Consider the following 25,649-nt stretch of genomic DNA (forward strand, 5'->3'; position numbering starts at 1 on the left):
CTACTCGATCGAGTAGGGTGGTACTCGATCGAGTACCCCAGGCACTCGATCGAGTAGGTTACTGTGCAGTAATTCCTACGGGTTTTCTTAAAACCCTTCATCCTTCTATTTCTTCCTCTTATTCCTCTATATTTCGACACACCTACACCTAAATCACCCTCAATTCCTTATTTCCTCTCAAATCCTCTCTTCCTCTTGGGTTAGTAGTGATTCTTGGGGTTGATTTCTTAGTTTAATTTCGTTTCTCTACTTTGTTCATCAATCAAGGTATGCTATTCTTCCTAATGTACATGGTTTATTGCTTTGAATGTGCTAGGAAAGTAAAACAATCTGAAATTTTCGATGATAATGACCAATTTGGTGCTTTTAATTGTTGAAACATGATTCACATGCCTTCTTTCCATGTTTGTTGGTGGTTAATTGCTGTAAATTTGATTAGAAATTGCAAAGGTGAACTCGAAATTTCTAGGGTTTCCAAAATTGAAATCGATTTTTGGTTGTTTTACAATGGTTAGATGGAAGAATTGAGCCTTAAGTATTGTTTATATCATGTTGGAGGATAGATTTTGATGATTTTACCTTTAGAAAGTTGCCTTAGAACTCCGTCTTAAAAGTGCCTTAAATGGAAATTCGTGATTTATAACTGAAAAATTGATGTTGTGATTGACAGTACAGGCATGAGTTGAACTTCAATATAGTAATAGAAACGATGCTTGATGAAAATATGCCAAAATTGTCTCAGCTGTAAAGACCAACTGAAAATTTTAGTTGAGTTGTTGAACATAATATGAAAGTGACGATGATATGCCATAAATTATTCTTTCTCTTGAATTAGTAACATGTAATTAGCAATGTAAATGGAACGACCTTTAGAAGCATGCTAGGATATTCGAATCGCTGAGTATATGTGTTCACATGCCAAATTTTCATAATTGCGGTTTATAAGTGGCTACGAACTGAGACTATATGTTAAAATTGAGGAAACTATTGATGACATGTGTGGACCTAGCTGAGCATCTAAGTTTAATGGCATGATTTATTTGCTTCAAATATTGAACTGGTTGATGAGTTAGTGAACTTGCTAAGTATATAGAACTCAAATTGTATGAAGTATATGCCTACATGTTTTATACAAATTGTTTGACCTTATATCTAAAGCAGATGCCGAGACTGAACCTTGGAACCCGCCAAAGTAAACGGGGAGGGTAACCCACCCGAGTTAGGGGAAGGAAGTGGACTGTGGTACCCGATCCCCGAATACCTTCTGATTGTTTTTGTTGACTTCAAGCAAAGGGAGCGTTTTGTAGCCTTACAAAAACGCAAATTGAGACCTACAAAGTGTATAGACACCAGTGTATTAGAGGAGTTGGAGATAGAGACGGATGTCCGTCACATTTTCGAGACCTTGGGGTTTACGGGTTTGTACAGGCTGAGGAAGCACACTTACCCTTTTCTTACCCTAGAGTTCATGAGCTCTTTTAACTATGACCAGTAGTATTTGTCAGTTTAGATTGATGAATACCAGTTTTACTGTTGACTATGGACTGTTTGCCTCTCACCTTGGGTTGGCCAAGCCTCTCAAGGACTCCTTTACCGACATTCCAGCTGAGTGCGGCGTCACGCCTAATGCCTTGCTTGATGGAAAGCAAGCTCCCACCTCGAGCAACATGCTGATTAATGATGTTCAGCATATTACCTTGAGGGTCTTTCTCCGTTCTCTTTCGAACCTCCTCTATGACCGAAAGGATATCAGTAAATTGAATAACCACGAGGTCTTACTTTTGATGTCGTACCTCAACCCGGAGCGGGCTAGGAAAGTGGTCTTTAATGCTCCTTCTATAGTTTGTGCTGCCCTTGCCTTGATGGCTTCTTCCTCTTCCCGGTACCTGAGTTGTGGTGCTATTGCCACTCGGTTAGCTGAAAAGCTAACCTCCTTTGAGGCTTCTTCGGTGTACGTGCCTCTACCTACCCCAGTGCTTACCATGGATCGTGAATACTATCTCGACCTGAAATGGTTGAGGACCTTGGCTGACGGCAGCCTAGCATGGAGGGTGCATGGGATGAGTTGGATGAAGATTCCAGCTCCTGAGCACCTCCCACCCACGGAGCCCTTGGAGCCGACCGTAGTGACGGTGGACTCCGATGACGAGGAGGAGGAGGATGATGACGGACCCCGCCAGCTACAGACCTACCTCATCGACGGTACCATCCTTGAGGAGATGCCGGAGCCGACGAAGGGCGAGAATGCGGGAGTTCAGGCGGCAGAGAGGCCTAGAGTGGTGAGGGGACCCCGTCGAGTGAGGGAGAGGGCCCCGGAGACTTGGCCACAGCCAGTAGCACCGCAGCAGCAGCAGTCTTTTCCATGCTACCCTTACCTCGACACCCCGGAGACGCGATCCGATTTACAGCGGAGAGAGTGTCATCTACCTTGACACTCGGAACATGCACGAGATGGCGTACACTCGGGGGATAGGGGCCAGAGGACCGCATCCGATTTGGTGGAGCGGAGTTGGGGACTACACAGGGGTTTTCCATTCCTACGGGGTGGATCAGTCGACGTGGGGGGCACCTCAGTCCTTCCCTTACGGTGGCTTGACTCCATGGTACGTGGGCCCAGGAGCAGGAGCAGGAGTGGATGGGGGGATCGGGTCAGCAGGAGCAGGTACTTCAGGTGGTGGTGGTGATGATGAGGTGATGTTTGAGCAGCAGCAGCAGCAGAAGGAGTGATACTCCTTGTTTCTATCTTCGTTCATGATTGTTAGTAGTAGTTGTTGTTGGTAGCGTGGTTAGACTTTCGGTTGTTTTAGTTGAAACTTCATTCATGAACTTGTATCGTTAGGCCATAAGGCCGGAGTTGCTACTTTAACCTTTTGCAGGATAATTGAGAGTCGGGGCGTCATCCCGACTCAATTTATGTGACAGTCATGTTGATATATGTTGGTTTACGACGGGTTATGTAAGGTACTTGACCTGCAGGTACTCGACAGAGTACCCCACACTCTATCGAGTAGCTGCAGGAAAGGAAGAAAGGAAACATTCTGATCTCGGGCTACTCGATCGAGTAGCCAAGACACTCGATCGAGTAGCATGGCACTCGATCGAGTATCGCTGCATACTCGATCGAGTAGCACTGTTACAGGGGTTTTTGGAAATTAAAAAAATGTTCAATTGTTTTATATTTGCGAGTTTAATGTTTAAAGTAGTTGTGAGTACGTAGTAACACCTTTGAACCGTTAATTTCATATGTTACAAGTCATGATTGAAGTTTTATAAGCATATTTGTTACAATTAGTGAAGCGGTAATAATTTCTTGTTACGATTAGTGAAGCGGTAATAACTTCTTGTTAATATTGCATACGCCTCATTACGATCTATTATCGGAGTTGTAACTTCGCCTATATTTGTGCAGATCATTTTAACGTGTGTTGTCAACGGTAACTAGTTATTCCGGAGACTTGCGTATGATTTCTAACTTAACGAGTGTATAATTAGCGAGTAATGTCCACAACAAATAATATGGTTTTCTTTTTTGATTAAGATGCAAATAATAAATGACATGCGTTGAAATTAGGGTGGTGAACTTCGGGGACGAAGTTCCTTTTTAGAGGGGAAGAGTAATGTCGCGAAATAAAAAGGCTGTTTTTGAATAATGCTTTGCTTGTTTATAATGTTGTTGGTATTATGTTTTGCGTTAATTACAAAAATTTCTGCGATATAACGAATTACTTTAGTTATTTAAAGTGAAGGGGTTGTATGTTTCAAGAGACGGTCATGAAAAATAGTTATAGTGTGATAAATCGTACTCGAATCACGTTGCCAAGTAACATGGTGGCGTTGGTTGTACCATATGATAATTGATATGAGACATGTTCTGATCGATAGTTTGATAGTCGACACTGTATGTCGATACCGTATGTCGGGTGATCGTAGGTGGTGATTCGCATGGCGAGTTTGATGTTTCATAGGTATATAGAGTAACGGTTGACGGTGATAACGCTTGCATGACAGTAATAGGAATCGATAGGCGTTAGTGTAGACGGTGATGATGATGACATGGGGGGGGGGGGAATGGTATTTCCAGGGAGTAATGGGTTGAGCGGGAAGATGAGTAAGGACGTGTTGTTCTCGTGTCTCGAGCGGGAGATGGGTGAGGTGAACTTCGGGGACGAAGTTCTTTTTAAGGGGGGAAGACTGTAATACCCGCCCTTTTAGGGACCCTTTGACCATCATTGACCGACCTTGGGAGCGGAAGTAGTCTTAGGAAAGTAGGCCAAAACTGTTTTGAGCTGCGTGTTAAGAGTGGTACTCGATAGAGTAGAGGCTACTCGATCGAGTAGCTAAGTTACTCGATCGAGTAGGGGGCCACTCGATCGAGTAGATTGAAGTACTCGATCGAGTACCGGGTTTTTGAGGGTTTTATATCGCGTTTTGTGAAATCCGCAAATCACTTCCGCCACTTTCCTCCTATCCTTCAGTCGCCCCTTTCCCTTCTCTTCACCTCAAAACCTCCATGGAAGCCTTTTTGAAGATCTTTGAACCTTGGGAGGGCGTCACTGGTGTCGGGTAGCGATCTCTTGCTGAGTTTTCCCCTAATAGGTATGTCACAATCATCATCCGTGCCTTTGTCTCTATAGTTAGGGTTTGCTTGTTAGTAATAGATATTTGTATGGTGGTTATAGGCTTTGCTTGGTTGCTGGATATGTTATCGTCGAGGCGTGGATTGGTTGCGGTTGCTTAAAGGTAGGTTCGCCTACTCAGTGTCTGTAGATGGTCTAGTGTGTCGGATATTGTGGTTGTGTTGTGTTTGGTTGTTTAATATGGTTATTGTATCGTGATGGTTGTGATCGATGTTGATGGTTCTCGAGATGCGTTCTCGGCTGAGTGGGGTCACTTGCGGGAGTGGCTTCACGCCCTAGTTTCGCCCTTCGTGGAACCCGCCACGGAAGGGGATGTGCACATTAATGGACGGGGTTATCGCTCGGTATGATGAGCGGGGCTTAGGTGGGAACGGTGCGGTCCCCATCTGGCGGGATCTGGTCCGGTGGACGATCGATGCATGATTTGGTTGGATTGTTGTGATTGCGGTTGGGGTGATATCATTGTTTGTATTGTTGTTTGTAGTTGCCATTGTCTTATCTTGTCTCGATCTTGACCTTGTGTGGTTGTTTGTTTGTTATGTGTCTGCCGTGATCCCTTATGGTGAGCGATCGGTCTTAGCGAGGTGTTGATGTTGTTGATAGGCGAGGTCGGGCGGGGAGGAGTCTTCACGAGATAGGATGGTCATAGCGAGTAGTCTTTGAGTTGTACCTTTGTATCGTATTTTGGTTTGAATCACTTGTAATATAACTTAATAGTTCTGTTATTGACGTTTGATAATTACTTTCCTCGGGCAACCGAGATGGTAACGCCCTTATATGCTAAGGAAGGCCTAGTTAAGGCTCCTCTGAATATGGGGGTGTTACATTACGTGCTTCAACTGTGGTGGGATAGGCCACAAAAGGCGGGAATGCACGAGCTACAAGCCCGGCAATGGTTCAGGAGCTCGATCAGGAAATTTCTCTCGGGGCCCTTGAGTTTTGCTAGAAACCGACCGGGAGGTTCATGGGGCAACAGAGGTGGACGGGGGTAACCGGGCGGTTACAACCGCGGTGGTGGTGGATCTTACCGGCGTCGGAATAACGGCGTCACCCAGGATTCGGCAGCTAAGCCAAGTACCTCCAACGCTTCAGTTCAGGGTGGAGGACAGAAAAATAGTGGAAAGCTCTTCATGATGGACAAGCAGGAGGCACAAGATGATGCTCATGTAGTTACCGGTACCTTTATTGTTAATAATGTACCGTCCTTTGTTTTGTTTGATTCCGGGGCTACACATTCTTTTGTGTCTAAAAGTCATCTTTGTGTCTATGGGTTTGGGAAAGTTTGAGGTTGTAAAGGATGATGTGTTCATACCTTCGAGGAGTCGTGTCGTGTCTCGGGTTATATAAGGGTATATCTATGGTGATTGGAGGGGTAGATTTACCAGTGAGACTGTTAGAGTTTCCTAAGGATGGGTTTGAGGTGATTGTCGGGATGGATTGGCTAGGTAAGTATGATGCCAGGATAGATTGTAGACAAAAGAGAGTGTCTTTAAAGGGTCCCAAGGGTGTTAGGGTATCTATACGGGGTTTGTGGTAAAGCCTAAGTGTAGGTTTATAGCGATTATGACTTTAAAGTCATGTTTAAGGAAGAAGTGTCCCTTAATTCTTTGTCATGTGAGAGATCTTGAGTAGAGCCGCCGACGCCTTCACGAGATTTCCGTGGTGAAAGAATTCGAAGATGTCTTTCCGAGGAAATACCGAGTTTGCCTCCCAAGAGGGATGTCGATTTCAGCGTGGAGCTTAAGCAGGGAACGGGTCCTATATCTAAAGCACCTTATCGTATGGCACCTAAAGAGTTGGCCGAGTTGAAGAAGCAGATACATGAGTTGTTAGGCAAGGGTTATATCAGGCCTAGCGTGTCACCGTGGGGAGCTCCAGTTCTTTTTGTAAAGAAGAAAGATGGGAGTATGAGGCTGTGCATTGATTACAGAGAGCTCAATCGGGTCACAGTGAAGAATAAGTATCCGTTGCCGAGGATTGATGATTTGTTCGATCGGCTAAGTGGAGTGGTGTGTTCTCTAAGATTGATCGAGGTCGGGGTATCATCAAGCGAGGATAGCGGATGAGGATATTCCTAAAACGAGCATTCCGATCTCGTTATGGTCACTACGAGTACGTGGTGATGCCTTTTGGGTGACAATGCGCCGGCGGCACTTTTATGGATTTGATGAACCTGATCTTCACACCGTTTTTGGATAGGTTTGTGGTTGTTTTCATCGACGATATCCTAGTTTATTCTAAGACTAAGGAAGAGCACGAAGAGCACTTGAGGATAGTTCTGAGACTTTGAGAAAAAATCGGCTCTATGCCAAGTTATCCAAGTGTGAGTTTTGGTTAGAGGAAGTGGCTTTTCTGGGCCATGTAATATCCAAGAAGTGGGTATCTGTGGATCCTAGTAAGATTGAGGCCGTTACCAAGTGGGAATCGTAGAAGAATGTTCTTGAGATTCGGAGTTTCTTAGGCCTTCCGGCTACTACTGAGGATATTTGTGAAAGATTTCTCTACCATAGCGCGGCCTATGACATCCTTGATGAGGAAGGAAGTCAGATTTGTTTGGGATGAGAGTTGTGAAACGGCGTTTCAGACCTTAAAGGAACGCTTGACCCACGGCTCTATCCTAGCCTTGCGGAGAGGTTGTGAGAACTTTGAGGTCTATACCGACGCTTCAAAGAACGGTCTAGGTTGTGTCTTGATGCGGGGAGGAGAGTGACGACTTATGCTTCGAGGCGGTGAAGCAATATGAGGAGAATTACCCTACTCATGATCTGGAGCTGGGTGCAGTTGTGTTCGCTCTTAAGATTTGGAGGCACTACCTTTATGGCGCAACTTTTAAGGTGTTCTCTGATCATAAGAGTTTAAAGTATATCTACACTCAGAAGGAGCTTAACATGCGACAGAGGCGGTGGATGGAGCTGATTGGAGATTATGATATGGAGATCATCTATCACGAGGGTAAAGCTAATGTTGTTGCGGATGCATTGAGCGGGGAAGAGCGTTCATTCGCTATGTACAGCTATGTCCTTCTTTGAAGTTGAGAGATGAGATGTCTAGGTTGGGGATCTTTATGATTCGAGAGGGGAATACCATCGGGGATTTGACGATCGAGCCAGAGTTGTATGAAAACATCAAAAGCAAGCAAGAGCTTGATCCTAAGATCCAGGAGTGGAAGTCTAAGGTAGAGAGTGGAGCAGCTTCCAGGTTCTCTATACATCCAGATGGGAGTGTTCGTTTTGATGGGAGATGGTGTGTTCTGATGATGCGAGAATTAAGGAGAATGATTTTGTCGAGGCTCATTGCACTCCTTATTGAGTTCACCGGGTGGTGACAAGCTTTGAGAGACCTTAAGAAGACTTTTTGGTGGCCGAACATAAAGAGGGATGTAGCTGAGTTTGTGGCTAGATGTTTGACCTGCCAAAGGGTCAAAGGTGAACAAAGGAGACCCCAGGGTAAGATTCAGTCTTTGACAGTGCCCGAGTGGAAGTGGGAGTCGATCTCCATGGACTTCATTGTGGGGTTACCTAGGTCACAACAAGGTAACAACATGATTTGGGTGATTGTGGATCGGTTAACCAAATCAGCCCATTTCGTCCCCATGAAGGATACTTGGTCTAAGATGCGGTGGCATTGGGTTCTGAAAGCATGTGGTTCGGTTACATGGTATTCGAAAGATATCGTTTACGATCGTGATGCGAGGTTCATATCAAAGTTTTGGCAAGAGCTGCAAGAGTTGATGGGTACAACGTTGAAAATGAGTACGACTTTTCACCCCAGAACCGATGGTCAGACAGAACGGACCATCAAGACCTTAGAAGACATGTTAAGGGCATGTGTTATGGACTTTGGGGGCAGTTGGGAAGACAGACTTGATTTAATCGAGTTTTCATACAATAATAGTTATCATACAAGCATTGGGGTGGCACCTTTTGAAGCTTTGTATGGCCGGAAATGTCGAAGTCCAGTTTGTTGGGATGATAGTTCCGAGGCAGTGGTTTTAGGGCCACAATTGGTTCAAGATATGGTTGAGCAAATCCAGTTGATTCGCCAAAAGATGAGAGCAGCTCAAGATCGTCGGAAAGAGCTACGCCGACTTACATGAGGACATTGAGTTTGCCGTAGGTGACAAGGTTCTTTTGAAAGTGTCATCTATGCGAGGTGTTATGAGGTTTGGGAAAAAGGGTAAGCTAAGCCAAAAGTTTATAGGTCCTTATGAAATTTTGGACCGTGTTGGCGAGGTAGCCTACAGGTTAGCTTTACCACCCGCTTTGGATAGAGTGCACAATGTTTTTCATGTATCTCAACTCCGGAAGTATGTGAGTGATCCGTCGCATATCCTCGAGATGGAGAACATCGAACTTGATGAATCCTTGTCCTATGCCGAGATTCCTAAGGAGATTCTTGATCGCAAGATTCGTAAGACCCGGAATGGTGAGACGGTCTTACTCAAGGTCCTTTGGTCTAATCATAATGTGGAGGAAGCCACATGGGAACCTGAGGAAGCTATGCGAGAACGTTTTCCTAACCTTTTTGATTAGGTATGTTTGGTTACGGGGACGTAACCGTTGTCTTTTTAGGGGGGTAGGAGATGTTCGCGATGGTGTTTTGTTGTGTTTTCTTTGTTTGGTTCGAGTCGGGAGATGAGTTTGGGGTAACTTGTTGTGATGCTTGTATAGTTCCTTGGAGTTGTCTCATGTAATTGTTATAGTCTTGTGACGTAGTGTTGTGCTTGCTTGTGTAGTAGAGTGTGAACTTCGGGACGAAGTTCTTTTTAGGGGGAAAGATTGTAACACTACGGATTCTCTTTGGAGCCTACTCGACCGAGTAGAGCCTACTCGGCCGAGTAGTGCTCTGGGTGCGTGTTATTTTGGTTCTGCCGAGTATAGTGAATACTCGACCGAGTATTGGACACTCGGCCGAGTATGCACTTACTCGACCGAGTGTCCGGTTTGGCGGAGTGTTATTTCGACGGTTTGATTAGGGAATGTTTAGGGTATTTTATACAACCGCGTCAGTTTCTAATATCATTTCATAAGCGTTATCATTTCTACGTTAACCTAATCACACCCAAATCATTCCCTAATCCTCCTCTTGAGCATTTCGTAGCGTCATTGTGTGGATAATCGTCGTGGTTCTTGCGTATAAGTTCTCGTTGCACTGTTGGTAAGTTCTATCTTCATGATTATTTGTATTGTTGTGAGTTACTGTACATTTATATGAGAAGAAGATTTTGGGAATTGTACAAAGTGTAATCGTGTTGCATGATCATTGTATAGGAGAAGACTTCGTAGAGGAGCCTTTTTGATTGTTCGTGTTGCATCTCATTGTTTATTGCTAAGGTAGGGTTTCCTACTCGGTTCTTGTGCTTTACATGACTTGTTGTTGTAATTATCGCCGTCTATTGATCATCGTAGAATGAAGGTTTTGTGTGAGTGTTGGTGTGAGGGGATTGATGACCGTGTGATGTCATGTGATTGTGATTGTGGTGGAGTCACTTGCGGGAGTGGCTTCACACCCTATTTCGCCCTCCGTGGAACCCGCCACGGGAGGGGATGTGCACATTAAGGGACAGGGATCGTTGTCGCTCGTTGAGGAGCTGGACTAGGTGGGATCGGCTGCGGTCACCCACTGGCGGTGAGGATTACCTGTTGCGATGGGTAATCTGGCAGGGCTACACATTTTGGTGTGTAGTCGGTTACTATGTGAGCTTGGGTGATTGGGAGTTGGTGATGATCAGACGATTATTGCATTTGTTTGTCTTGTTAGTTGCATAATACTGACCCCGTTGTTGTTTGTGGAATCTGCGGTGATCCATTCGGGGATGGTGAGCAGGCTTGACAGGTTTTTCTAGTGAGAGCTTGGGGATTATCTTGGGAGATTTGCCACCACGAGTCATAGCATCACCGTCTGAGTCTTAGCGAGTTTTCTTTTAATGTTAAGACTTTGAAGTTGTATTTCGTTAGACAGTATTTGGTTTTGGATCTTGTAAACTTTGCATTTCACATTACTTTAATAATAATGCTCAATTCAGACGCTTTGGTATATACTAACCTCGGGAAACCGAGATGGTAACGCACTTTCATGGTAGGGTGGTCCTGGTAAGGCACCTTGGTATGAGGGGGTGTTACATGAACAGTAGCTTCTGGATCCCGTGGGTTGGTCGATCGACTGAAGGATGTGGTCGATCGATTGAAGTAGCTGACACTTGACTTCTAACTTCTCGTGAATTTGTCTTTTGGGCCTTGAAACGCGCACCAAACTCGTTCCTTAAGTGAATTCTTCACGTCAAATGCAATGCAGGATACTCGGGGACGGATTTAGGTCAATTTCCGTTGGATTCTTCACATTTCTGCAATAATGTACAAAAACACGAAAGTAGACGGAAATAGGGGAAATAGTAGCTTAAACTACACAAATGAGCTCTGAAATGCGTGTAAAACAGTATGTAAAACATCATATAAATGACACGCATCATATGTGAAGTCCGAACGTAATCTTGCTGATAAGTAGCATTTTAGTCGTATTTTACCCCGCATTTATACCTAATTCCGACTCGATTTTGTGTGCTTAATTGTCTAAGTAGCTCATTTAATTAACTAATTTATAATAATTGGTCGTATACTCGTAGTGTTATTATAATATTAGTTTTATTACTATTATTTTATTAATATATTAATATTATATGCAGGTGAGGCGGAATAATAAAGACGGAAATCGAGTGCTAAACAAATAAAGACGGGTTTTGCATTGATCAAGCGTGAGAAGTCAAATTGACAAAGTCAAAAGGTTGACTTTTGGCAAACTCCTCCTCCCTCCTTCATTCAACTGCAATTCAGCATTATCATACATTTCACCATCATCAACAACCATAACACACCTCCATTAAATCACCATACCTGACCACCAATTCGTCCCCGTCATCACCATCGTCATCAACAATCACGTCCCCCGCATCTCGTCCTCGACCTGCAAACCACCATTTTTACTTGACCACCATTTCCATCACCATTGCTGCTCACCTTGGTCACGCACCAATTCAAGCACAACCATGGCTACTCCCGTCATCAAGCATGAACTCGGAATCAAACCCGAGTATAACCTAAGCAACCATTCATCATCGCCATTTTCGACCACCACTCACTTCAAATCCATTCCACTCGCACACAAAAAAATCACAAGAAGAATGACAACAACCGGTCCCTCCTCCGTTCACGCACCGTCATCAACAACCTCCTTACTCAACCAAAACAACCAATTCAATTCAACCGCAACCATTCACGAATCGAATCCGAGTAATTTGAACCCATATGGCCCTCGGCCGGCACCCGCCGCCGACACCCAACCGGCTGGGAATACGCAAAGAATTGACTCCATTTTCCAGAGAACTCCCAGCCGGCCTTGTCACCGGTGGCGGCTACCCGCTCCCAACATCATTTGCATCAAATCCGCTCTCCCAGACGGTTGACCGTCCGCCGCCTACCCCCGGCTCCCACAACACATCAATATTCACCAAGTTTCGGGGATTCCCAGACGGTCACTTGACCGGTGGCGGTGGACCGGCTCGGTGCCCCTCGCTCGATTCCATTTGTCGTTTTTCCCTTTGGTTTTGTCTTTTTGTTTTGTTTTAATTCCCTTCCCCTTTGTGGTTGATGTCGTTTTTTTGTATGTTTGATTAGGTGAACTTTAGTGGGCTGAACTTTAGAGATTATTATTATTATTATTATTATTATTATTATTAATTAGTATTATTAATTAATAGACTAGTACTAGTATAAAACTACACCTCATTACACAACTGAGGGGACTCTACCTTAGAAATTAGACTAGTTCATCTTATTCTCTCTCAATATTGTAAAACCCTCATATTTCCTCTCTTCTTTATTCAATAAAAAATTGTTATCTTTCTTTAATTATTAGTTTAATTCTTCTTTTGTTCATTCAAGTTCTTCTCTTTTCATTAGTTTACAATTAGTAATTTTGGGTTGTATTTGGAGAATTGAAGAATCCTTCCATATTTCAATCCAAGTTCCTTTCTTTGCTATCGAGTTGGTATAATTTCTCTTCATAATTTCATTTGTTTACATTTGCTTTTCTTTCAAGTTTTATCTTAATTGTTCATGTTAGAATACTACTTCTTGTTGTTTAATTGATGTTAATCTCTCTCTTGTTCATCTCATCTTTGTTTTCCATTGTTGTTGCTCTCAAAGATTGAATCTTTGAGTTTATTGAGTTAAAGTTTGTGCCTTTAGTTTAATCTCCATTGTCTCTTGAATTAAATTGTCTTTTCTTATAATTTAAGTTGGATTGTTGCATGATTAGTAATAGGATTTGTGCTACCATCATGATTATGCATAAAGATACCATCTTTGTTGTTTCTATTGCTCTTAGCACCATGATTAGTGAGTAGTCTTCTACTAGGACTCGGTTTGACCCGACATGAGTAGTTTCACTAATTAAATCTCATAAAGGCTAATTATTTGGGGAAATTGGTGAGGGTAGTTTAGAGGAATGATATGGCTTATGGATTGATTTTGGGTAGTGTCGACTTGTGACCCTTGTCCACCAACGAGAGTTGGTTAGGTTGTGAGTTGGGTACCCGGAATTCGACCCTATTGCTAACCTTTGTTGAGACCGAAAGGGAGAACCGAGGGAGGGTGCCTCTAGACTAGCGTTTGAAATCGACCCTTGAGAGAGGGAGTGGGATGACCCGGATTACGATGAGTACTTAATGACCTTGACCAAGTTCTTGACCTCCTCGGAAATATGCATGTTTTTGGGGTTGTTGAGTGTTGAGTTAGGGATTTCGACCTTCGAACCCGAGAGGGGGGTTGGTGGGTAGTGCTAGTGTCCTATTTCGAACCCGAGAGGGGGGTCTTAGGCGAATTAGAGCCATCTCCTCCTTGCCCGTTTACCTAAACGGTTAGCCTAGGGAATTAGTATGTGGAATTACGAATTGTTGTGGGAGAACCGAATCTTAGGCCTTTTAATTATTTGAATTACAACTTTAATCCTCTCTTACTCATTTATCATCTTTTGTTAATTTGCATTTCATTTTGTTTAGTCTAGTTGTTTAGTTTTAAACCTCATCCAAATATTGCCGACTTAGCTAAACAAAGATTTAAAACGATTAATACTCTCCCTAGCTCCTCGTGGGATCGACCCTCAATAGTGTACAACGACATTCGTGCACTTGCGAGGTATAGCTTGATACCATCAAGTTTTTGGCGCCGTTGCCGGGGAGCAAAGGCTAGATATTAATCGTTTTTTTCTAGTTTAGACTAGGTCTTTCTTTGTTGCTAATCCCTTTCTTGAGTAGTGGAAGGTGTTTTAGAAGAACCGGGTAATCTTGAGTTCTTTGAGATTTCATTTGGAATTCCCGAAGAAGCAACAATGGCCGCGGTTCCTATGAGAGACAAGTTAGCTCCAAAGAAGGTGGTGAATCGTAGTATTGTCAAGCCACCTATACAAGCAAATAACTTTGATGTGAAGGCTACTTTGTTGCAACTAGTCCAAGGAAACCAATTCGGAGGGGAGCTACAAACGAAACCCCAATGAACACCTTAATGATTTCTTGGATAGTTGTGACATGTTTAAGGCAAATGGAGTGTCGGAGGATGCAATCCGCCTTAGGCTCTTTCCTTATTCCTTGAGGGGGAGTGCTAAGGAATGGTTGAAGAGTTGTGAGCCCAATTCTCTTAGTACTTGGGATGATATCTCCAAGGCCTTCTTAAACAAATACTTCCCACCACAAAGAACCGCAAGGATCAAGAGTGAGCTTCAAGGCTTCACTCAACGAGATGATGAGACCCTTTACGAGGCATGGGAAAGGTATAAGGGACTCCAAAGATTGTGTCCTCATCACGGGATTGGAGATGATGAGTTGATCAACAACTTTTATGAGGGGTTGAGCAATGAAATGAAAATGAACCTAGATTCCGGCTCGGGAAAGGGGGCATTAGATAAAATTGATCACAAGACGGCCAAGGAGCTTATTGAGGAAATGGCTTCCCGAACTTTTCATTGGAATAATGATAGGCACAAGAGGAAGGGAAAGACAACCGTTGAGTCGGCCAACAATGTTGAGGTTAAAGGGTTGATAGAAGAACTCAAGCAACAAATTGCTTTGTTGAACTCTAGTAACACCCCTAGAAACTCTTCATCAAGTAGGTCTCAAGTGTATTGTTGTGAGATTTGTGGAGATCAAGGACATCCACCAAATGAATGTCCTTTGATGATGGGAGAGGGTAATTGTATGGAGCAAGTGAATGGAGTGTGGGAATCAAGTTCGGCAAAGCAAGCATTCAACAACAATCAATACCATCCCGGAGTGAGAGCCCACCCAAATTTTTCCAATGACTCACAAAATGCCCAAAACCCCACTTTCCAACAAAATCCACAATTTACACCAAATTTCCAAGCCCAAAAGCAAAATCCCACCTTTCAACCAAGACCACAATTCCAACCACTCAATCAACCAACCAACCCACTATTTCAACAAAATTCCCAACCTCTCCAACAATCCAACCAACCTAAATCAAACATGGAGCTCATGATAGAGCAATTGATGAATTCTCAAACCCAATTCATCACTCATTCCAACCAAAGGCAAGAGGAGGCCACATCTTCTATCAACCAACTAAGGACTCAAATGCAAGCCTCCCAAAGAATCACGGATAATCAAATCTCTCAATTGGCTTCTCAAATAAGTCAATTTCAAGCCTCGAATGGAAAATTTCCGGGTAAAACCGAGACCATTAATGCTATACATTTGAGGAGTGGTAGAGAGTTGGAAGATCGGGTGTTCGTAAAGAGGAAAAAGAGTCGCAAACCGGAAGTTGTGGTTGAACCACCAAAAGTGGTTGAAGATGATCCTGTAGAGGTTGTTGTGGAGACTCTCATGGTAGTTAATGAACCCACCAAGGTTGTTGAGGAACCCAAGCAACATGTTGTGAGACCATATGTGCCACCAATCCCTTTCCCTCAAAGGTTGGCAAGAGCAAAGCTTGAGCAAAAGTATGGGAAATTCATGCACATGATGAAAGGTGTGAACATCACCATGCCTTTTATTGATGCCATCAAGGAGATACCCGCATATGGAAAATTCTTGAAGGAGTTGATTTCCAACAAAAATTCATTGGGTCCAAGTACCATGGTCAATTTATCACAAGAATGTAGTGCCATCCTATTGCACAAGATGCCACCAAAGCTTGAAGATCCGGGTAATTTTTCCATACCATGCACAATTGGGACCGTTCATATTGAGAGAGCCTTGTGTGACTTGGGGGCAAGTATTAGCCTCATGCCTCTCGATATCTTCAAGAAATTGAAGGGTTTTGAACTTTCACCTACAAGAGTATCTTTGCAACTTGCGGATAGATCGGTGAGGTATCCAATTGGCCTTGTGGAAGATGTACCACTCAAAGTGGGAAAGCTTGTGATACCTTGCGACTTCTATGTGATGGATATTCCCGAGGATTCTAAAATTCCAATCATCCTAGGACGCCCTTGCCTTGCTACGGGGGGTGTCTTGATTGATGTGAAAAATGGCAAACTATCTCTTCAAGTTGGTGATGACAAGATAGAATTCTCCTTGGAAAACTCCATGAAATCTCCTTCTATGAGTGACTCTTGTTGTAGGGTGGATGTGTTGGAGGATTGCTTGAATGAGCATAATCTTGAGCCTTCATATTTGGACCCATTGGAAGTTTGTCAAACCAAGGAGAGGGATGGAGTTGATGATGTGTTGAGAGTTGATGTTAAAGAACATTTGGGTGAAGATGACTCAAGAAAAGATGAATTTGAAGACCAAATTAATGATGAGATTGAATCTTTCTTGAACTCTCCGGATTCATTTGTTTTAAGCTCTTTTGACGGTGCACCTTGGTCGGATAATTCTTCAAGTGATTGGGAAGCTCAAATTGATGCCTTGGAAGCGGCTCTTAATGGAAATAGTTCGGGTCAAGAGGAAAGTCAAGAAAATGGGGATAAAAATGACAACATCATGAACCTCAATGTTGAGAAGTTGACTCCTCCACCTACTATTCCCTACCAATTTCCTTACTTTGGTGACCAAGAAGAGAGTTACCCAACAAGTGAAACTTATGAGATTCCGTTCCTCTTACCACCTAACTACCATTCCAAGTTTAAGGGTTCTAACCATCGAAAGAACCCAAGAAAGGAAGCCAAGGAGGGTAAGAGGAACTATGATAAGAAGTGTTGGAAGAGAGGTCGGGTGCGGTTTGCTATAGCTTGGCACTACTTGTGTCTAGTTGAAGGTTTTGATAGAGCATTTGACCGTCTCCTCCGTGCCTTGAGTGACATGGATCATGCTACTTGGAATTTCAAACAACAACATTTTGCATGAGAGGTTTGGTGGAGTCCCTCAAGAACCACTAAATTGTATGTATTCTCTTCCCTTACTTATACTTTACTTGCATTTTTGTTCTCCCCCTACATTTGTTCCATTTAGGACAATTTCATGTTTTAAGTGTGGGGAGGGGATTCATTACATAAAAATCTTAAAAACTTGAAAAATTTAAAAATACCAAAAACATGTTATTTATTTTCAAATATTCAAAAAACAAAAAAAAAAAAAATCAAAAACATGTTCTTACATTTTGGAAAATTCAAAAAACCAACAAAAATATGTTATTTAATTTTTCATTCTCTCCCTATGCTTTGTTCCATTGAGGACAATGTAAATCTCAAGTGTGGGGAGGGAAATATCCACTTCGTGCATATTGTTTATAATTGTATATATTTGCTTGTTAATTTGAGAAAAATACAAAATGCCTAAAAATTGAAAAAATTGAAAATTTTCAAAAATATTGCATTGTTTATATTATATATATTGCATTTGTCCTAACAATTTTGATAGGCAACACATGAATCATCGGAGAAGACGCTTGGTAAAATTCTTCCAATCTTTCTCTTTTATCCTTCCTTTTCTTTTTGTAAATGTTAGCATGGAGGAGGACGGGATATGTGATGTGGGTGTTCCCTTTGGGAACCGTTTTGGATATGCGTGTGTTGTTAGGACTAGATATTGTTTGCATCTAGAATAGAATTGTATATATGTGTTCACTCTTGCATTCACGTAGATTGTTCATATGTTTAGTTGCATTTCATACACGTTGCATCTCGTATGTAAATATTTGCATAGAGGGTCTAAATGTGGAGGGCACATGTTGCCAATGATGATAATTTGTTTTGCCCGTGTCATTTCCCTCTTGATAGCTCGTGCCTTTTGATGACACATGTTAGGGTTTTTGCTTACAAAAACCCGGAAGTCTAGCTTAACAACCAAGTTGCGACCACCTTGTGAGACCGTATTAGGCCCGAGACTTGACCTAGGTCCGATATAGCTACTAAAATGTGAGGATAGAGCCTCCTTATGGCCGGTCCATCAAACCGGTCCCGTTTAGGTTATGAGAGTAGTTCTCCTTACGTGGTATGTCATGTTAAAACGCACAAGTATGGTGCTCATTCCTTGATTCCGTAGAAGTGTCGATGTGCATATTGAGACAATTTTGTTCAAATAAAGTAGCCTCTCATAGCCAAATAAGCTTATTTTTCACCCATTCGATCATCTTCCCTTTTGTTTACCCAATTTGTGCCTAAGCCTTGTCATTTCAATTGCCAATAAAATAACTACATTCCATAAACATCTCACCTTTGTTGAGTAGTTCGTCATTGTGGTTCTTTTGTGGAGTATATTTGGGTTGAAATTTTGACTCACCTTGAGGTGTATGATCTTAGTGCCACATGAGTGAAATGCAACTTTGGCTACTTTTGTCTAATAAGAGGTGAACAAGTCGTGAAAAATGCAAGAAAGAAAACCAAATAGAAAAGAAAAAAAAATGAAAAAGAAAACCAAATAGAAAAGAAAAAAAATGAAGAAGAAAAACAAATAGAAAAAGAGAAAAATGAAATGAAAAACAAAAAGAAAAGAATGTATATTTTTGTGCCAAATAAAGGGTTGGTAATTTGCAAATCGAGTCTTGCTTTGTAAAGAATTGAATGATTTTTGGAGATGGCAATCTTGCCATATTTTGTGGAAGAATTCTTTTGCATTGGTACGGTTTAGTGAATTGGTTAGATGTGGCGACTACTCGATCCGATAGCCTCACATGTCATAAAACGGTGCTTGCACCGATCCCTTTTCACCTAACCCAAACCCCATTACAACCCGGTTGTCTCTCTTGTATGTGCATCATTTGACATTTCTCTTGCGGAAATTGGATATAGTACCATATTAGATTGCGGGCATGCTTCGCAAGTCAAGTTAGATGAGTGATTTTGGTTACTTTTTGTCACAAAAATCAACCCGTTCTTTCATTTGAGTGACTAGTGAAACCCGTGAGAGTCGGTCTTTGGTCTCCTTTTAGTCAAAGGTTTGATATGGAGTCGAATCTTGTGTGTGTCGTGTCATTCTTGGGAGTATAGCGAAGTACTTCCTCTTTCCCGCCTAGAATTTGTTTCTTAGGCACCCCGTGTTGTCTATGTTGGCTACTTGAGCTAGAATTAGGGAGTCGACACCTTGGTAAGACCCGGAGACGACATCCTCCACTAATGACCCTCTTTGTTCGATTTTTGAAAGAAAAAAAACGGCCGCTTAGATGAGGAAAGCGGTTTGACTTTTTGTGATGCATCTTATATGTTGAATCGTGCTTAAATGATGGATGTGTCAAAATTTTCCGCAAGCCCCCACTTGCCTTGCAAGGGAGCACATACCTCATTGTGTTTTGTTGTGAGTTGAAGGGACGGAGAAGGCCCGTTAATTGTCTTTCATCGGATATTATTAGTTTACCTAGTCTTTTATATTATGGGTCTTAGTTTAGTTTAAATGAGCTTACTCGAGGACGAGTAAGATTTAAGTGTGGGGAGATTTGATAAGTAGCATTTTAGTCGTATTTTACCCCGCATTTATACCTAATTCCGACTCGATTTTGTGTGCTTAATTGTCTAAGTAGCTCATTTAATTAACTAATTTATAATAATTGGTCGTATACTCGTAGTGTTATTATAATATTAGTTTTATTACTATTATTTTATTAATATATTAATATTATATGCAGGTGAGGCGGAATAATAAAGACGGAAATCGAGTGCTAAACAAATAAAGACGGGTTTTGCATTGATCAAGCGTGAGAAGTCAAATTGACAAAGTCAAAAGGTTGACTTTTGGCAAACTCCTCCTCCCTCCTTCATTCAACTGCAATTCAGCATTATCATACATTTCACCATCATCAACAACCATAACACACCTCCATTAAATCACCATACCAGCCACCAATTCGTCCCCCGTCATCACCATGCGTCATCAACAATCACAGTCCCCTGCATCTCGTCCTCTGACCTGCAAACCACCATTTTTACTTGACCACCATTTCCATCACCATTGCTGCTCACCTTGGTCACGCACCAATTCAAGCACAACCATGGCTACTCCCGTCATCAAGCATGAACTCGGAATCCGAAACCTGAGTATAACCGGCAACCATTCATCATCGCCATTTTCGACCACCACTCACTTCAAATCCATTCCACCTGCACACAAAAAAATCACAGCAGCAGCGACAACAACCGGTCCCTCCTCCGTTCACGGCACCGTCATCAACAACCTCCTTACTCAACCAAAACAACCAATTCAATTCAACCGCAACCATTCACGAATCGAATCCGAGTAATTTGAACCCATATGGCCCTCGGCCGGGCACCCGGCCGCCGACACCCAACCGGCTGGGAATACGCAAAGAATTGACTCCATTTTCCAGAGAACTCCCAGCCGGCCTTGTCACCGGTGGCCGGCTACCCGGCTCCCAACATCATTTGCATCAAATCTGCTCTCCCAGACGGTTGACCGTCTGCCGCCTACCCCGCCGGCTCCCACAACACATCAATATTCACCAAGTTTCCAGGGGATTCCCAGACGGTCACTTGACCGGTGGCCGGTGGACCGGCTCAGTGCCCCTTGCTCTGATTCCATTTGTCGTTTTTCCCTTTGGTTTTGTCTTTTTGTTTTGTTTTAATTCCCTTCCCCTTTGTGGTTGATGTCGTTTTTTTGTATGTTTGATTAGGTGAACTTTAGTGGGCTGAACTTTAGAGATTATTATTATTATTATTATTATTATTATTAATTAGTATTATTAATTAATAGACTAGTACTAGTATAAAACTACACCTCATTACACAAGGGGGACTCTACCTTTAAATTATTTAGTTCATCTTATTCTCTCTCAATATCAGAAACCCTCATATTTCTCTCTTCTTTATTCAATAAAAATTGTTATCTTTCTTTAATTATTAGTTTAATTCTTCTTTGTTCATTCAAGTTCTTCTCTTTTCATTAGTTTACAATTAGTAATTTTGGGTTGTATTTGGAGAATTGAAGAATCCTTCCATATTTCAATCCAAGTTCCTTTCTTTGCTATCGAGTTGGTATAATTTCTCTTCATAATTTCATTTGTTTACATTTGCTTTTCTTTCAAGTTTTATCTTAATTGTTCATGTTAGAATACTACTTCTTGTTGTTTAATTGATGTTAATCTCTCTCTTGTTCATCTCATCTTTGTTTTCCATTGTTGTTGCTCTCAAAGATTGAATCTTTGAGTTTATTGAGTTAAAGTTTGTGCCTTTAGTTTAATCTCCATTGTCTCTTGAATTAAATTGTCTTTTCTTATAATTTAAGTTGGATTGTTGCATGATTAGTAATAGGATTTGTGCTACCATCATGATTATGCATAAAGATACCATCTTTGTTGTTTCTATTGCTCTTAGCACCATGATTAGTGAGTAGTCTTCTACTAGGACTCGGTTTGACCCGACATGAGTAGTTTCACTAATTAAATCTCATAAAGGCTAATTATTTGGGGAAATTGGTGAGGGTAGTTTAGAGGAATGATATGGCTTATGGATTGATTTTGGGTAGTGTCGACTTGTGACCCTTGTCCACCAACGAGAGTTGGTTAGGTTGTGAGTTGGGTATTTAATTCGACCCTATTGCTAACCTTTGTTGAGACCGAAAGGGAGAACCGAGGGAGGGTGCCTCTAGACTAGCGTTTGAAATCGACCCTTGAGAGAGGGAGTGGGATGACCCGGATTACGATGAGTACTTAATGACCTTGACCAAGTTCTTGACCTCCTCGGAAATATGCATGTTTTTGGGGTTGTTGAGTGTTGAGTTAGGGATTTCGACCTTCGAACCCGAGAGGGGGGTTGGTGGGTAGTGCTAGTGTCCTATTTCGAACCCGAGAGGGGGGTCTTAGGCGAATTAGAGCCATCTCCTCCTTGCCCGTTTACCTAAACGGTTAGCCTAGGGAATTAGTATGTGGAATTACGAATTGTTGTGGGAGAACCGAATCTTAGGCCTTTTAATTATTTGAATTACAACTTTAATCCTCTCTTACTCATTTATCATCTTTTGTTAATTTGCATTTCATTTTGTTTAGTCTAGTTGTTTAGTTTTAAACCTCATCCAAATATTGCCGACTTAGCTAAACAAAGATTTAAAACGATTAATACTCTCCCTAGCTCCTCGTGGGATCGACCCTCAATAGTGTACAACGACATTCGTGCACTTGCGAGGTATAGCTTGATACCATCACTTGCCGATCCCCTTACTAAGGGGTTAACAAGGAGAGTAGTCCTTTACATGTCGAGGGGAATGGGGCTTAAGTCCTTAAATCAAGTTTGAGTGTGATACTTGATGGACTCTATAGCTCATTTCTATGGCATTTGATATCCATAGCCAATTTTGGTGGTGCTTTGAGACGCACTTGATGGATTGTGTTTTTATATGAGGTTGGACTTTGTCCTTAATAGCTCTTATGAGAAGTTCTACTGAGAAGCACTTGAGTTACCTTTGGGGTTGTGATGGTTCAGCCACCATCTATGTAAGAATATAATATTCTCACTAGAGCACTCACCTAAACCAGGGTAAACGCATGGCTTTAAAAGCGTTGCACTTGAAATCGCGGAACAAAACAGTCTTTGAAGGTATGATATGTGTTGTGGGGGAATCACTGACCGAAGACTGACAAGGAATTCAAATCGGAAGATATTCTCTTGTTGAAAGTAAGTTGTTGCCTCATTTCACTAATACGTCAATTCAAGTCGAAAGACATTGAACGTTTAAGTATACAGTCCTTCCTTGCCCAGAAACTTCTCTTTAGCTTTTCCTTATCATCAGTGGGGGATTTTTTGGTGTGATTCCAAGAAAAGTCAAGTTTTTGGTTTTTTTTGGTTCATACTCTCTCCCATATCGGTAAGGAGAAGAGTATGTATTGTGTTTATATTGCCTTTGGTCCAATGGTGGGTAAGAGATTGGACCAAGGAGGCTTTTGTGGTGATTGTTGGGCTTGTGGGTTTGGGTCCAACACACACACGCGCGCGCGCGCCGGCCCGGCCCGGCTCGAGCTCGGGCTCGTGTTTGGGTTTGGGTAGAGCACCTGCGGTGCGGGCCAAAGGCCCTCTTTTATCTTATCTTTTTGGGCCTGGCTTGTGTGTGTTTTTGGAGTCCAATAACGGATCTCAGTCAAATAAAATCTCTGTGATTAAGGAGATTTATTTTCCATTAATCCCGTTTGTCTCTCATTAAGGAGAATTATTGTCTCCTTTATTTCCTCCATTTTTTTGCCTGTAACAGCTCTATTTTCTACTATAAATAGAGCTGTTCTCTCATCACTTTGATACACAATTCATTCAACTCTCCTATCTCTCTCAAATATGATATTCTTCTGCTTCTGAGTTTTTTCTGGGTTCGTTTCTGTTTGTTCCAAGGCTCTCATACACGAGTGGTTGTGTACGGGTGTCGCAGTGTTAACCTTGGGGAACTACCGGCGAGAGACGATTACCACCACGGTCGTGCCGATATAGTTTTCAAGTCAGTGGCCTCCATACCACGGCGCTGCAATTCCGTTTCGATAAGTCTATTTCTGTCTCTTGTTTCGTTAAAAGTTTCTGTCTCTTTTTCCGTTGTTACGAATTATCATTCTAACAATTCGGCAAGAGTAATGACGTCGTCTTTGTCGGAATCCAAACTTACTACCATTTTCCCAAATATATATTGAAAAATCGATACTTTAATTCCCAGATCTACAAAAAAGGGTTGATAAATATTGAAAAATAATGACGTAAGGCACTTAGTCGGAACATTTCTAATCAAAACATGTGTTCGTCAGCCAAAAACTTGTTCGTTGGTGTCGCTGGTGGTTTTGTTGAGGCGGCACGATTGATTAGATGGCGGAAAATGCGGTGGTTTATGGTTTTTGTAGATCGCGGCGGCTGAAAATATGGTCGGAGAAGTCGACGGCCACAAATGACGACAGTGCCAGACACTTCGCCGGCGTACGAGGTAGTCGCTAATTTGGTGGATTGGCGATGAGTTTTAAGATGGGTTTAGTGAGGAGGTTGGATTAGTAGTGAAGGTGGGTTTATTATAAGTATTGTCATCGCCACATCATTATCAGGTCATTTTTAACCTGATATAGCAGGTGAGAATTAGCTGAGTCTATTTTGAGAAGAGGATATGTAAAGTTTGGGTTATTTTGAGTTAAAGACTAGTATGGATTAATATGAGAAGGACAGGCTTAGTTTGGATTATTGTTATGAAATAACCCAAAGTTAATCCCTTTTCATCTATATGATGTTAGTATGTTACACAATTATTTTGGACAAAAAATTACATCGGCCATTTATTTAGATACTCAATGTTTCATTAAAATACGTACACATTACATATATTAAGCAAACGTATGGAATCTAAATGAACAGAAGAAGTAGTAGGAAAATATAGAAGGGCAGAACTCTCTCTCTCTCTCTCTAAGTTTAGAGAGATAAAATGCTCCTAAAAAGCCAAAAAATCCAGAAATTGAAAATTGGTGTAGAATTCCATTCTTGGTTTCTTCCCCATATTTTCTTCATCTCTTTTATTAGAAATCTCTTCCATCACTTTTCTTTAGTTTTACCTATTCTAGGATTTGACATTAATCGTTCTCCATTTTAGCCTAGGAGAACTTTTTAGTCATACATCTTAAGAATAATGGTTTTAATTCAAGAATTGTTATAGAAATTTTTCTTAGCCTGAATATCCTATAAGTCTTAATATCCTAGATTGATTTTAGCAAAACAATGTTAATATTGGAAGGATTTGTTATCATAAATCTTCTTTTATTAACAAGTTGTTCATAGATCTGAAATTTATTTCCCTTCTTTACATTTTTGATTTTCTTTCTGAGGATCTAAATTTTTGTAGCATTTATTTCTTGCATTTTTTTAGTTCTGAATTTCCTATCTTTGGGTTTGTTTGGTATCTTCTTGGGATATTTTGTTTTCCTCTTGCGGCAAAGTTTCTGACTTTCGGATTGAAAGTTTCACTTCGGCATCCATCTTTCTTAACTATTTTTTTATTCATTTGGTAAATTAAAAATTTCGACTTTTGTTACCGTTCGCATCCGCGAGGATGTTATAGGTTGGATTTTATTCAACCTAGTTTCCTTTCCTTATAAAAAAAAAAAAAAGAAGAAGTAGTAGTATGATAATATGGGAAGAAAATGAAAGGAGAAGAGAAAATGTGGTGTCGATCACGATTTATTAACACCATAAATGATGGATAAATAAGAAAAGTGAAACATTTATGTGAATTTGTAATTTAGGAAATGTAGAAGTTATAGAGATATATGCAAAGAGTATATGCGGGATGTATAGTTACGATGTGAAGGCTACAACTCTAAACAATACTTCCTCTAATAACTTATTAGTTCATCATCTTCACATTATTCTTTTCTTGATATCAGACTATTTATTCATATTCATTGTGGGATGTTTTCTTATCTTATCAAAAAAAAATCCACTGTGGTACACCTATTCACTTGCAAACTTTCCTTTTTCTCCTTATTTTTGTTATTTGTATAGCTATTATCTTACACCCTTCCCCTCCCTTTTACTTTCTTTGTTTAATTAAGTTTCTTAGTTTTGTGTCCATATATGTGAATTTGAAATGTAACAAAGTGAGTTCTA

General features: G+C 41.5%; 1 long non-coding RNA gene and 1 other non-coding gene across 2 annotated transcripts in view; both read right to left on the bottom strand.

The window, feature by feature from the left end:
• Positions 1–25,649, bottom strand: part of LOC141652851 (uncharacterized) — a 199,840-nt gene that overhangs the window by 75,087 nt on the left and 99,104 nt on the right. The gene's annotated exons all lie outside the window — the stretch shown is intronic.
• On the bottom strand, positions 14,392–14,498 carry LOC141654582 (small nucleolar RNA R71). The gene has a single exon (XR_012548138.1). It is a non-coding gene; the product is annotated as a small nucleolar RNA R71 (small nucleolar RNA).

The sequence above is a fragment of the Silene latifolia genome, chromosome 4 (assembly GCF_048544455.1).
Source record: "Silene latifolia isolate original U9 population chromosome 4, ASM4854445v1, whole genome shotgun sequence".
NCBI lineage: Eukaryota > Viridiplantae > Streptophyta > Magnoliopsida > Caryophyllales > Caryophyllaceae > Silene > Silene latifolia.